Source organism: Seriola aureovittata, chromosome 2, assembly GCF_021018895.1.
Source record: "Seriola aureovittata isolate HTS-2021-v1 ecotype China chromosome 2, ASM2101889v1, whole genome shotgun sequence".
NCBI classification, from domain to species: Eukaryota; Metazoa; Chordata; class Actinopteri; order Carangiformes; family Carangidae; genus Seriola; species Seriola aureovittata.
The window spans coordinates 28,530,080-28,543,770 of NC_079365.1; positions in this window are offsets into that span (position 1 = coordinate 28,530,080).

The window sequence follows — 13,691 nt, forward strand, 5'->3', positions numbered from 1 at the left end:
GATTGACCTCTCAAAACCCCTTTTAGCCATAACTCAATCTGCACAGAGCAATTGTGACAAAATTTCACAGAAATGGTTCATATTTTCTATGTTTCTGGGTAAACAGGGATGTAACCTGAAACTAGTCTGAGTGGTGGAGGCGGTAATTCTATTCTTTTTGTTTGTTTGTTTGTTTAGACAACATACTTAACTGTTTCAAATCTATGACATTACACAGTGTGTTATTTTTCTATTTTCTGAGTTCTTTCCCTCGCACTTCCCGACTATCCACAGTTCTGGTACGCCAAGAACGTCCAGAAATGTATACCAATTATGTGTCTGCATGTTTTTTTTTTTTGTTTTGTTTTTTTGTGCAGGTGACCCTGAAATACAGGCAGTTGATATAAATGTAAAGGTCCCTGATGCTGTAAAAATCAGTTCTGTGCTTCATGTCTTTTTCTCTTTTTCTCTGAGCTGTTCAAAATGAAGTTCGACTTCAGAAAATCTTTAAGCCATCTCTGATATCAATGATAAATTGTTTCAGCATCATTCAAAGAGGAAAGAGCTTCCTTTTTAGCACCATCATTCTGACTCAGTGTTCAACAGTAATGCAGGGAGAAATCCATCACAGATGAGAAGGAAATCATTTCTCCAGTAGAGACGACTGCCACGCCGCCACAAGATGCTGAATTTTAAGTAAGGGGCACGATGGGGCTGGAATAATCTTTTCCATCATGATTAATCACTACCACTAATTGCTCTCTCAACTTACAAGTATAATCTACAGCTGAAACTCAACAGGTTCGCTCATCTTCTCTGAGGACTTCTGGGAGCCATTCTGAGAAATGGAGGAAATCACAAACTGAATTACATCCAAAAAAAAAAAAAGAAAAGAAAGAAAGAAAGAAAGAAGTCACAGCACAAAATAACTCTTAGACTACGCTGGAAATTGATGATGCATAACAGTTTATGACTATTCAAGGGTGGATTATTCCCTCAAGTGTCCCAGCGACATGACAAGCTTTGAATAGTAGGCATCTTTGAATTGGGATTTGTCACATCCATTCAAATGCTGTGACTGGTGAGAAATGGAACTCATCCAAAAAAAAAAGTCCCTTTATCTACAACAGCCTCATCTGAGCATTTTTTTAAAGATAAAAATGCTACATGAAACCAGCCAAATAATAGATTATCATCCTAATGTCCAGATTAGAGTTGGGACAGGGAGATTACATTGTGTCGAGTACAGTTCGTTCTCTTCTGAAGTCGACTGTTTGGGAGCATGAGCCAAATCTCTTGCCGTATAATTGCCTGTTACATCCACAACAAGAGAGAGAGAGGGGAAAGGACAGCTTGACACCCCGACATGTAGACAGAAAAAAAGGGAAAAATCGTTCCCTTCCAAAAATAAAAACAAAAATGTATTTTAATTATCTTAACTTGTCAGGCTTCGTGCAAAAAAATCATCCCTCTGATTTGAAATCCCTCGCAATTTCATACTGCATTTTGTTCTAAGTATGATTGTCACATAATAAGACTGTTTGGGCAATTACCGCAGCTTTCATAAGGGAATTACTTTTGCACTTCATTAAAATGAAGCAGAGAATATAATTGCGTCTTTTTTTTTCTATTTTTTTTCAATCTCCTCCTCAATGGTCCCTTGCTTCCATGTCTTTTTCTCCAAGAATCTGTCTCACATAGACGTTTTAACGCAGATTCATGCGCGCACACACACACACATAAAACACACACACACACACCCATAGAAATTTATTTGAAAACTGCAAATAGCTAAGAAGAGTAAGCCTCTTGCATCTCTGGGGAGACAAGACTTGGATTCACCGTTTTCACTTTGAAAAACAATACACTTATTATGGCATTTTGCCTGCGAGAGAAATCGCTTCCTCCTCTCTCCCCTCGCTCTCTTTTCTCCGATCCCTCCATTTGGCAAATGACTTAAGGGCTTCTTTTTTTTTTTTTCTTAAACACAATCAGAAGCATCTTTGCTTTGCAGAGCACATGTCGTGCGTGCATATGTGTATAAAGGTGTGTACGTGCAGGGATTGAAATGGGTTTATTGGTGAGGCTGGTGTGTATTTATGCATTGAAAAAGTCTGTGTTAAACCCATCTCACTCTGTGCGGAAGTGTTTTCCTAGCATCTGGATGGTGTGTGGATGTATCTCTGAAGACAGGAGCAAAATGCTCAGTGAGGATATAACCTTTGCCCACCACTATTTTCCTTCCTCCTGTCTGCTGAGGGAAGCTGTTTCCCTTTATTTGCATTACAGCGGAGATGAAAAATAGCACAGAGACAGGCTGCCGACTCAACACGACTAGTAAACACATCTTAGGCCAACCTCCTGCAAAAAAATCCTCCACATCATACAAAAATCAAGTCTTCTGTTTTTCAGTGTTTTATGTCAGAAACTGTGTCTGCGAAGAAGTAAGTGAACAGCAAAACTTTGAAAGCTGCTTCATTAAGATGCTCATCCCCCCCCCCCCCCCCGACCTCATGCTTTTCAGAATTTACTCCACTGTGTGGATCTTACAGCAAATGTATTCAGTGCAAAAAAAACCAAAGCAAACTGTAGGTGATCTGATTTATTCAGATACATGTTTTCATTTTAAATATTCCTGCTGTCACAACAAAATCAAGGTCAGCGCGAGGTTACAGTGTGCGTGTGTGTGTGTGTGTGTGTGTGTGTGTGTGTGTGTGTGTGCGCGTGTGCTGTTTTCGGAGAAGAATCTCCCGAAAGCAGATGACAGGTCACCGCAAACAGACTGTCTATTTATAAAAGTAGCCAGCAGCGAGCGCTGTGATTGCAGCTCTGTTTAAACGCCTGTTTTCTTGTGTTTAAAAACACTGTTTAAGACTGTGTTTATTATATCAGAGTTAGACACAACGTCTCTTTTACAATACTAACAAAACATAAACTTCTGCTGCCGTCTTGACCTCAAATCTGTGAACATTCATGGTGGTAAGAAAACATTGTTTTGTTAGGAGCCACCCTCCAACTCTGGTAGCTGATAATTACAGTTCATTGCCGAGATAACAAGCTATTCTCAAACACTCTCCTTCTCTCTTGCAGTGTTTTAGAAGGTCAGTATCATGACTATCTGTGTGTTTTTGTGAGATAACCAGGACTGTCGTCCCGAGGAGTCAGAATCTGCACGGCATCTATAACCCGCGCTGTCACAGGATCTATTTGCTCCAATTTATCTACTGGTCCTGACCTCAACTGGGAAGCATCCTGAAAGTGCTGGTGATCAAACATGCTTGATATTTTCATAGTAGAATCAGTCTTCTAGTGCTTCACTGTGTTATTTACTCCTCTTCAAGCCTCTGACATCAAGGCAGAACTTGCAGCGGGGAATTGTTAGATGTGGTCCAGTGGGTCCATGTCCTGATGAGACCCTGCTACGCTCGTCATTTCAAGTGTCTCGTATCAGGATAAAAATCCACATTCAATACACTTTCATTTATTCTTAGCCACATACATGCTTCCCGGTTGGCTCCCGATCACGAATCTGATTGCAGTTTCTTTTGGGTTTTTTTCCCAGCTACATGCAAATGAGGGGGTCACCTCTGCTCCGGTGCAGATGGTGATTGGTGAAGCACCTGAAGTCCTCACAGACTCGCAGTCACACGGCTCCACAGATCATTCAGCGGTCACACCTGATGAGGATCAGATAAACACTGCAGCAGCTCGACATGCTCCCCTGCATGACTGTCTGTGTTGAAATAACTGGAGACGCAGAGATCCATTCACAATCCGTCCAAGATGCATGAAGTGTAAATGGATAAAAATGAATATGATAATGAATGAATAAAGAAAAAGCATCATTCATTCTTGTGATACTGTGGCAACATCCACATGAATGTGTTTTAGTTTTCAAACACATCACTTTTGCTACATGCGCTCCTGTCGTCCACACTGCTCCAGACTTCCTGAAACGCTGCTGACCCTGTTTCAGTTTGAAAACTCTGGGGTTGCATTTCAGTCTTGACGGCAAGAATGGAGAAACACCCATGTTCACTTATAAAGATCTTATCAGTCACCAACAGTGGTGAATACAACGTGGATAGCAAAATTACAAACTTTACCGACCTTGTCATCTTTGCTAGCAGCTGTTGTTCGCATTTTTTAACGTGACGACCGTCTTTACTGTTCCTCGTTTCTGCAACTAATCAACTGCAAAGTAGAAAATCTGCTTCCTGTTTACGTTGGCATGCGCATGCCCAGGTCATATGGTCATGTGATATGTTAGTACGGACAGGGATTGTTTGTGATACAGAGCTAAAACGTCTCGTCTGGATGCAGATTGTTTTGGTTTTAAATGGCGCCTTGGGTAACTTCTTTGTTCAGAGACATTAGAGTCTCATATAATCTTTAAAAACGATATCCAAACCACTGCAACAGATGGCGGGTGGTCTGACAATCATTTACTCTTCACCAAACAGTCTTCGCTGTCTTTCAGCCGGCTGGATCCTCATCTCTCCGCAGCTCGTCAGACTCCCTGGACTCATTTACCTGCACATCCTGAGAAAGAGGCAGATATAGAGAGGGGGTAATTGAGGGCAGACACACCTTGCTGACCCATACGCTCATCCTCAAGACCCCCTCCGCTTGCCACACCTATCATTAATGCAAAGTGGATTTTAGATCACCGTTACTCCCGTATGATTTACTGTGGCATAACAAATGGGCCATAGTAGCGTTATGAATTCCCCCCGAATCATTCATAGGTCCTTCAGAGCATGTCTCAAAGTTGCACAGGGGTAATGATCTAGAATAAATTATTGCTTTAAAAAAAAAAAAAGCTGCAGCTGAATAATTCTTGAAGTGATATACAGGATTTGGCGAGTGGTTAAAGAGGCCATCGTGTAACTGAAGGTTAAAGGTCCACACTGTGTGAGAGCCCGAGACAACCTGTGAAATTAAAGTCTCACACTGATCCACACAACCAGGCCTCCACCCTTAACAACCATATGGGCCCTTGGATACGACCCATAGGAGGGTCTCCTGACTGCCCCGACTGCGGCCAGCGTACCGGACCTTGGTTGTCATGGTTATAATAATAAACACATAGCACTGTACCAAGAGCGGCGTACCTATGTTCGTCGCCACGGTTACTATTATAAACGGTCATGGCTTGCTCAGGTTTAGGCGCAAAAAGTACTTGGTTAGGTTTAGGAAAAGGTCATGGTTTAGGTTAAATCAGTACTTCCTCAACATTAGACAATCTTTGTCGTCATGGTTACATTAACAACGTGGCTAACTTTGCGGCCATAGATATTAGAAACAACATAAACTGCTACTTTCACATGGGTGAATCGAACGCCGTCTTCCTGTGTCATATTCATCCATCCACCACTTCCTCCTCCTGACTTGGACTTTGTCTCTCTTTGTCTTTTCTCTTTTGTCATAATTACTCCGGCCACTAGATGTCGCCAAGCAACAAAACGTAACTATAGCAACCTGCTGCGCAGACGACCTGTGGGCTTGTTTTTTTTCACAGGAGGACAGTCTCAACCCACAACATAAAATCAAATGCCAGGTAAAGGCTTATTGTTTAAATGTAACCCTGCAAAGGAAGATACTAGACCAACATGTATAAAAATACACTGAGAGGAGACAAAACATATTAACACAAAAATATATATTTGTATCAAGTATATTTGCAAAGTGTTGAAGCAGAATAGAAATTGTTTTTTAAAGGAGTTCAGCTCAGCTTATTTGCAGAATGTCAGCGCTAAACAAAACACGACATTAAACAGCACAACGAAACGAGATCACCAGAAACCCCTCGCTGTGCTGCTCTGTATGGTTTTATATTTACACCTTTTGCTATTCTGTCCATTTTGAGCATGTGGATTATGTAATGACGGCACTTAGCTGCTTAAAAAGGCAGCTGTTAATGCACCCAAGACGCATTAAGTGCAAATTGAAATCTGAGTGGCTAAATCACTTCAGGAGTTGGTCTGACACATGCACTGGCCAGATGTTATGAATATGTCAATCAGTCCAACATGTTGAACCAAACTCCTCCGACGTTTAATTTTGACATGATGAACTGTAGCTGCCGAGGAGCCGCTCCAAAGCAACGCGGGCAGCTGGTGGTCATGTGGTGTTTTTTGCATTTTATGTGTCATCAAATGTTAATTTAATCTCAATCCAGTGGCACAAAGATGCACCATGTGCTCACTAATCCACACTGAACACAATCCAGATACAGTTCAAATCACATGAGACGAGTTGGTGTGAACGAATCACCCGTAAACGCTGCTCTTTCAGTCACATTGCAAAGCAGAGCAGTCGCACTGTCACACCACTGATTTAAACCCAAAGCTGTTGCAGTTAACTCCCCAAAAACCCATCACACTCCGTAATGATTTCTAATCACAGAGAACCTTTTTCTGAAAGAACACACATTCCTCACTGTCAAGACATTATTTGTTTTTTAATGTTTTAATGGAGTTTCTCCAAGTTCTTTCAGCTCATTTCTGAAGTTGTTTGGCAGCTCGTCACTGAAGCTCCAGTTCAATCAATTGTCCTCCATTAGTACTGCACTTAGCATGGCGGCCTCTAGCTTATCAATGTCAATTGTCAATCAACATTATGTGTCATTTTTTTTTAGCTTTTTATTTTCCTTTTCTACCAGGGTTCAAAACCCCCACCACCACTGACGATGTGTGCCGCAGCTCGCATCCACCCACTGCCTGCATGTGAGGCGTTTAGGAGACATCCCTATATTCGAGCAGCTGCTGATCTAGTCTACATTTGGTTGAGGGTAGAGGGTTTTTCGAGGGGTTTCTTTCCCTTGCCGCCCCCCCCCCCCCAGAGTCAAGTGACACCACTGGCAAAGATATGTTTACTAAAAGAAAAAATATGTGGGTAAAAACAGTCATCTCAGACAGCTGATGAAATCGGGGTAAAACAACATTTGGGTGAGATTTGGCATAACTAATGAACACATAATGAGTCCAATTACCATGATGCAACACTTGCATGTCAGCGGAATACATCTGCAATTAATCAATAGAGCAGAAAATTCAGAAAGATTAACAGACGTGGCTTTAAGAAGTGGGGCTGATTGTCTTCCGTCATGATAACCTTGACTGGAGTTTGAGCTGTTAAATGTATTCATACCGAGGAAATCTATACATCCATCAATCAACCAAGAACTCACAGCAGCAGCTGCACTCTTGAAAAATATATAAAGTCAATTTCATTTTGTACTTTCTGGCATTTTGCATCAAATTTTCTCTCCTTTTGAAAGGAGCCTCTGTCGGAGGAGGTGCACCGGTGACATGTCTGCCAAATCTTCTGCTCGGGAATATCTGGATTGCCTACCACCGCACTGTACGCTGTGCTGGAGGCTTTGTGCAGGCCTACCACACATAAAAAAATAAAAAATAACACGTCAAATTCATTAATATTCTCAGCAAACACACTCAAAAAACTCAACTTGTTAAAAGCCGTAGTTATCAATTTTCTACAAGCTCACATCTTAAAACGGTGCGACCTTGACACACTGGAGGAGGAAGTGAGGATGTGTGGCTGTGTTCAGAAGTCTGAATGAGAGAGTGAACTGTGAATCTCTCACAGAGAATGAATGCACATACATGTGTAATAAGGGGGTTTACTGCTGTTTTTCAATGACACATCTCCACCTAGAGGCGATTGAAGTAATCACACCTCACCTGTACAGTCAGTGAGAGCGGCCACAGCCCCTCAGGCTTATCTAGAGACTGCAGGAGGAAGCAGATGTGTAACACTGAGGTGTGCATGTGTGTGTGTGTGTGTGTGTGTGTGTGTGTGTTCCAGTTTAAGGTTTTGGAGCGTTTCAGCAGAACAGGGACACAGCAGGTTGATGTAAATGTTTGATTCAGTCTCTACTGTTTTAATAGAAAATGTGCATTGTTTTCATTTTTGTAGGATTTTTTTTTGTTTTTTACATATTGGTTTCTAATATGATATTATATATATTGTTTGTGTTTGTATCCGTTTATCGCAGGGAGGAGCTGACGGCAGCATGGTGTGGGGCAGGAGGCGGGGGGGGGGGGGGGGGGTACATCCTGGAGAGGCTGCCAGTCAACCACAGGGCTGAAACACAAGAGACACATAACCGTTCACACCTGCGGGCAATTCAGAGTCATGCCAGCTCACCTAACCCTGTCGCATGTCTCTGGAGCCAGAAAGCACAGGGAGAACACACAGACTCCAGGATTTCTGCTCTAAGGGAGTAGAGCTAAACGCCACATCTTCTATTCAGTCACGAAATATGTGGGAATGTTAAAATAGGGCATTTCTGTGAATTCTGCAAATGTTAATTTACAAGGCTGTCTTCCTATGTAAGATCTGAAAATGATATTTTTGTGTTGCATTTTTTAAAATGTAGTTTTGAGGCATTGATGTCAAAATTGAAGTTGTGCAAAGTGGAAAATATATATTTTGTTTTATTTGGAGGACTTGTTGAAATGCACTTCCACCAAAAAAAAAAAAAAAAAAATCAGCTCAAAGCTCAAAGTTTTGTTCTTGCCTTCCGCCTGACAACGCAGGCTTTTACAGGCCTGTCCTGACTAATGCTGAAAGTCTCAAAACAACAAAGAACATTTCAAGCTTTGTGCATTCACACTCTTTTTCTGAACCCAGCCAAGATCATTACAGCCCGGCTTAGGAAATGGGCTGACGCTGGCGTGACTCAGTCGCTGACTAAGGCCTGTGACTGTGAGAAACTGATTTAGGAGCTTCATTCACTTTTAATTCCTGCTGCGTGCTCATGCATATCTGTGTTATTTGTATGTGTGTGTGTGTGTGTGTGTGTGTGTGTATGTGTGTGTGTGTTCAGGTGTGAAAGGTGTGTAAGTTTGTTGGTTGTTGGCTGGTTTTTGTTCATCTGTATTTGGACACCACTTTGGGTTCATATTTTGAGCTAACGTGTTTTATTTGATCGCTCATTATATGGTTTTCTGTTGTGAGTGTTCAAAAGTGGATATTTTTTAATCAATTTCATGTGTAACCCTTACGATATAATTACAGCTGTAATGATGATTTGTGAGTCCAGTAAATTAAACGAGGGCAGCTTTTATTCGTCTGTAAAATAATAAGTGGAATTTGCCTTTTAAAGGCCCCATGATTTCCATGTGTTGTCTGATTATAGATCAGCTCTCGGTTCTATATTAAAACTGTGAAAGTATCAAAGCGCTAACTCCACAGAGAAATGCACACAGCCTGTATTCAGAAACTGAGCCTTAAAACCAGCCGCCAGGACTTCCTGGAACTTTGTGATGTCACAACAAAGCTGTCACCGCCCTAAGCCACACCCCAAAGCTCAGAGCCTCCTCTCTTCTGATTGGCTCACCAACCTATTGTTACTGGAGCTCCAGAGAGAAGCCTGAGAGAGGAGATGTAAAACTACACTGAGATATCTTCTAATGAATCAACTCTTCAAATGAAACACAGGAAAAGTGTAAAATATGGGACCTTTAATAGAGACCATCTATGCCCTTATGTGTCACTACCTTTTGTGCATTAAAGTGCCGTACACTCAGAAGAGAAGCCTGCCTCGGATGAGAGAGGAAATGAGAGCATGGAGGTTATTAAACAGCTCTTCCCATAAAAGACGCTTCATTGAATTAAGTTTAACTATTGAGGCGAATGACAGAAGTTTCTCAGCATTAAATTTTCTTCTTTTTTTTTTCCTCTCCACCTTCCATCTCTCTTTCACTTTCCCATCTTCCTCCTCATCTTCCTTTATCTCCCAGCCATCCCCTCTGGGTCAAGAGCAGCATATTATCTGATCTCTCTCCACTCTAATGTTGATGCAGTAAAGGCAGAAAATAAAACCCATAAAACCTTTATGGCTTCAATGCCCCCGCTAGATACAGCCGCCCGCCCTGTTCGATCGTGGGCTTTCCCTGAAAGAGACTCTGGAACAGACACACTGCTCCACCATCGTGTCAAAAACCTGCCGCGTTTAGATTTTGGAAAAAAACAATTATTTTCTAAACGTCGAGACGAAAAATGAGATGTCCTTCGACTGCAAAATGTATGTTTTAAAAATCATATACTGAAACCTGCGTAGGCTGCAGGGACATATTTCCAGGGCAGCAATGAGCTTCAGCCAGAAGTGACCGATCTCCTTACATAAGAATGATCCCAGTGAGATCAACCCCCGGGGGGGTGGTCTACAGAATTTAAATAATAACTAAAAAAAAACAAGCTACCTTATTTATGTGCACTGCTTTCACGTCAGCTCAGAGTGAGAGTCTCTGCTCTGAGAGACAAGAAGGCGACTCATGCAATAAAGGCTCTTCTTATAAATCTCTCTAAAACCAAAGATGGACAGACGGACAGACGGACAGACGGACAGACGGACAGACGGCGACCCCAAGCATCTGAAGGTGCGGTGAGGATGTTAGCGGGGGGAAACTAGTCCTGGCCAGAAAACTTGAACAAAGAAAAGCTTTTGTTTTGCATCTCATTTGCCTCTGTGATTACCTTCAGTAATCCCACTGGCCTCAGATGTGGATCTGCCTCTTTGAATGTATCTCACTTTTACATAAACATCGCTCCTGGACATTTTAAATGATCTACTTTCTTTATATGTGTCTTGTGTTTCCGATCGTCTCTCTGTTCCCTTCTTCCTCTTTATTCCATTGCCTCCAGTGTTTCTTTCTACCCTATTTTTTCTGCATATTGTCCTTTAACTTACCTCCCTCTCTGCCTCTCTTGTTCCCAGCTCTCCCTGTACCCCCGCTGTTTCCCCCCTTCATCCTCTCCTCTGTTTCTCCTCCTTTTTTCATGCCCCTGCAATGTATCATAATCAGCATTAAACCTACAGTAACAGGATACTGTGTAATAGTTTGTCATATATAAATTACCCTGTTGCCGTTTTCAGGTAAAAACTTTGCATCTCAACGATGTGACAGTCGCTCATTGTGATGAATCTACTGAGAATAATCAGCTGTTACTGCGGCTCCTCTCAGGAGCTGGAGGAGACCAAACACAGAGTTAAAAGAGACGTCAACAGTCCTCAAAAAATCTGACGTTGCAGGTTTAAAGAAAGAAACAGGACGATGATTTTATAACTGCGACATCGTCTGACAAAATCACCAAACACATAAATAAAAGACAAAGGCTGTGCCGTGATTTATTCTTATTTAGTCTCTAACACGGCTCACAGCCTCTGTCTGGGATAAACAGTAGTTTAGCTTTTATTTACCTCCACTCCTGAAGCTAACAGACTTTTAATAGTCAGGTATTTATTTCTAATTACCTCTGTTTGATATGTAGAATTGGTCATATCGATATTTTAGAATAAGGTTTTGCTTTCAGTTTCTTCCGTTTGCCATAAAAAAGTTACTGCATTACATGTTCATACAAACTGAACACTTCCTGTAGCCATTTTCAAATTAAAGGCAAAAGTAAGACCAGTGCCGTCTCTTTCCAAATGTAAGTCAGTTCCAAAGAACGCAGCAGCCAGGCTCGAAGAGAACATTTCATCTGGCAACTTGGATGACGTCAGACAAACACACAAAACATTTGGATGCGTGTAGAATTATTTGTAATAGAGGTTGAGGGTAAATTACAGGAGTTTCCCAGGAGAAACCACAAAATGGAAGGGTGCCATGAGATTACCTAGAAATACGGGAGCGTTGGCAGGTATGCATATAACTCAAAGGCGCATATTCCTCATTGTCACACTACAAGGAAAGTGAAAGGATCAACAAATAAAAAATAGGATTCATCATCCAGGATTCATGAATGTTTTCACCAAACTTTGTGCCAATCCGTCACGAAGATGTTGAAATATTTCACTGAGTAAATTGAAACTTTGACTTCAGTAGATGGAAAATCGGGGGGATCACTGAAGTCATTCTTTCTCTGGGCACCAGGGACATCTACAGCAAATCCATCCAGAGGCTGCTGAGCTAGATTCCTCTGCTGGATGTCGTAAACTGTACATGTCTGAGGGGGAACATCACCTCAGCCGAGTACATCACTTTTACAAAAGGTTTTCTACAGATTTTCTATAGATGTAACCCAGAAAATGGGTGATTCAGCCCGTGCTGACATCCAACACAGAAAAACGCGAGATACAGAAATGAGCAAGAGCATAAAACCGTTCAATAACCTAATAAAAAGAAAAACCTCTACAAACCACGATCTGTTTGATTCTCTGAACCCCAGTCTCACCCTCCAGCGTGTATTTGCTTCCCAGCCTATCATTATATTAGCATTGTTGTCTTTACATATTTAGCCTCCTGCGCCCTCAGTAGGATGTGAAAGGGTAAGAGCAAGCTAGTGATTCATACTCGACTGAGACAAGTGCAAAAAAAAAAATGCACAGGACTAACTTCACCTGGAGGCATCTGGTGGTTTGTGATAATTGTAGAGATCTTCAGTGATTTCAGTCCTTGGGAACCCGGCATGGCTGTAACTGGTAAAGGATAAATCCAGTGGGGATTGCCCACGGTACCTTGGTAAAGATTCATTTCCTTTGACTTCCTTACTGTGCAATTTACTTTGGGGATGTGATGTTTTTCTTCTTCTTCTTTTTCTGCCGTAGAGGAGAAAGGATCGGAGGCAGAGTCGGAGTTTAAATCACACTTAAGATTTTACAGCTCATATTTTCAGAATAACTCTCTGCTACTTTATTCATCCTGTATGTCATATTATATTAAATAACTGTAGTAACAACTGCAGAGATTATGTGTCTCCAATCCTGTGAAAAGCACTACAAAAAAACTACAAAATTGGAAATAGTGATTGTGTGTGTGTGATTTTATAGGAATATGTTTCTTTCTGCTCTAGGTTGGAAAATATGGAAGCTGCAGTGGAAATTATTAATGATGCCTCTCATAACATTTTGGCTGTAAATTCAAGAGGCCCATCCACTGCAGCCACTCAGCATGGAGAGCCATTTGCAGAAGTGCAGATCTGTCAAACGAGCGAAAAACACGAAAGGAAACGAGAAAGACGACATGGCAGCGCTTGGTAAGTAAAATTCTATGTTTCAACACACTTTCTCAGGGCTATGCACCACTACTGTATGATATGTTGACACTGTTCTCAACAGAGAAAATAACACTATTTGTTGTTTGTTCAGACACAAATGCTTCCCCGTCAAGCTGCACCTCTTGCAGTTGTGAAAATAACTGTCGTCAGCTTTAAGTATTGATGCTGAAAGTGGCGAGAAGTTCAGGTTATTTAGGTTCACATCCCACACATCCTGCCGACACTCGACTGGGGCCGTGTTACAGATGCTTCCTACAGATCCTGTCTTAACTGTTTGGTAACCATGGTAATTAGGGTTAGGACTGATCAAGGAAAGAAGCCGTTACAGGTCAATATCTCCTAAGTCAATGTTCCTGTTCTATCTGAATTAAAAAAAATTAAAAAATACAAGCTTCCTAACTTCCCAAAATCTTAAATGAACTCTCCTAACTTTAGGATGAACAGTTAATCTGTCCTAACTTTCACTTTTGGACCACTCAACTGACTTGTTCCCATATCACTGCTTGTTTATTGCTTTTACACAAGCAACGAAATGTCAACAGGCTGAACTTAGAGACTGATGGCAGACACTCATGATGTGTTGTGTTCGTTAGTAGATACAGGCTATCTTAACCCACTCTCTCTCTCTCTCTCTCTCTCTCTCGCTCTCTCTCTCTCTCGCTCTCTTATCTCCTGAGTTAGCATCG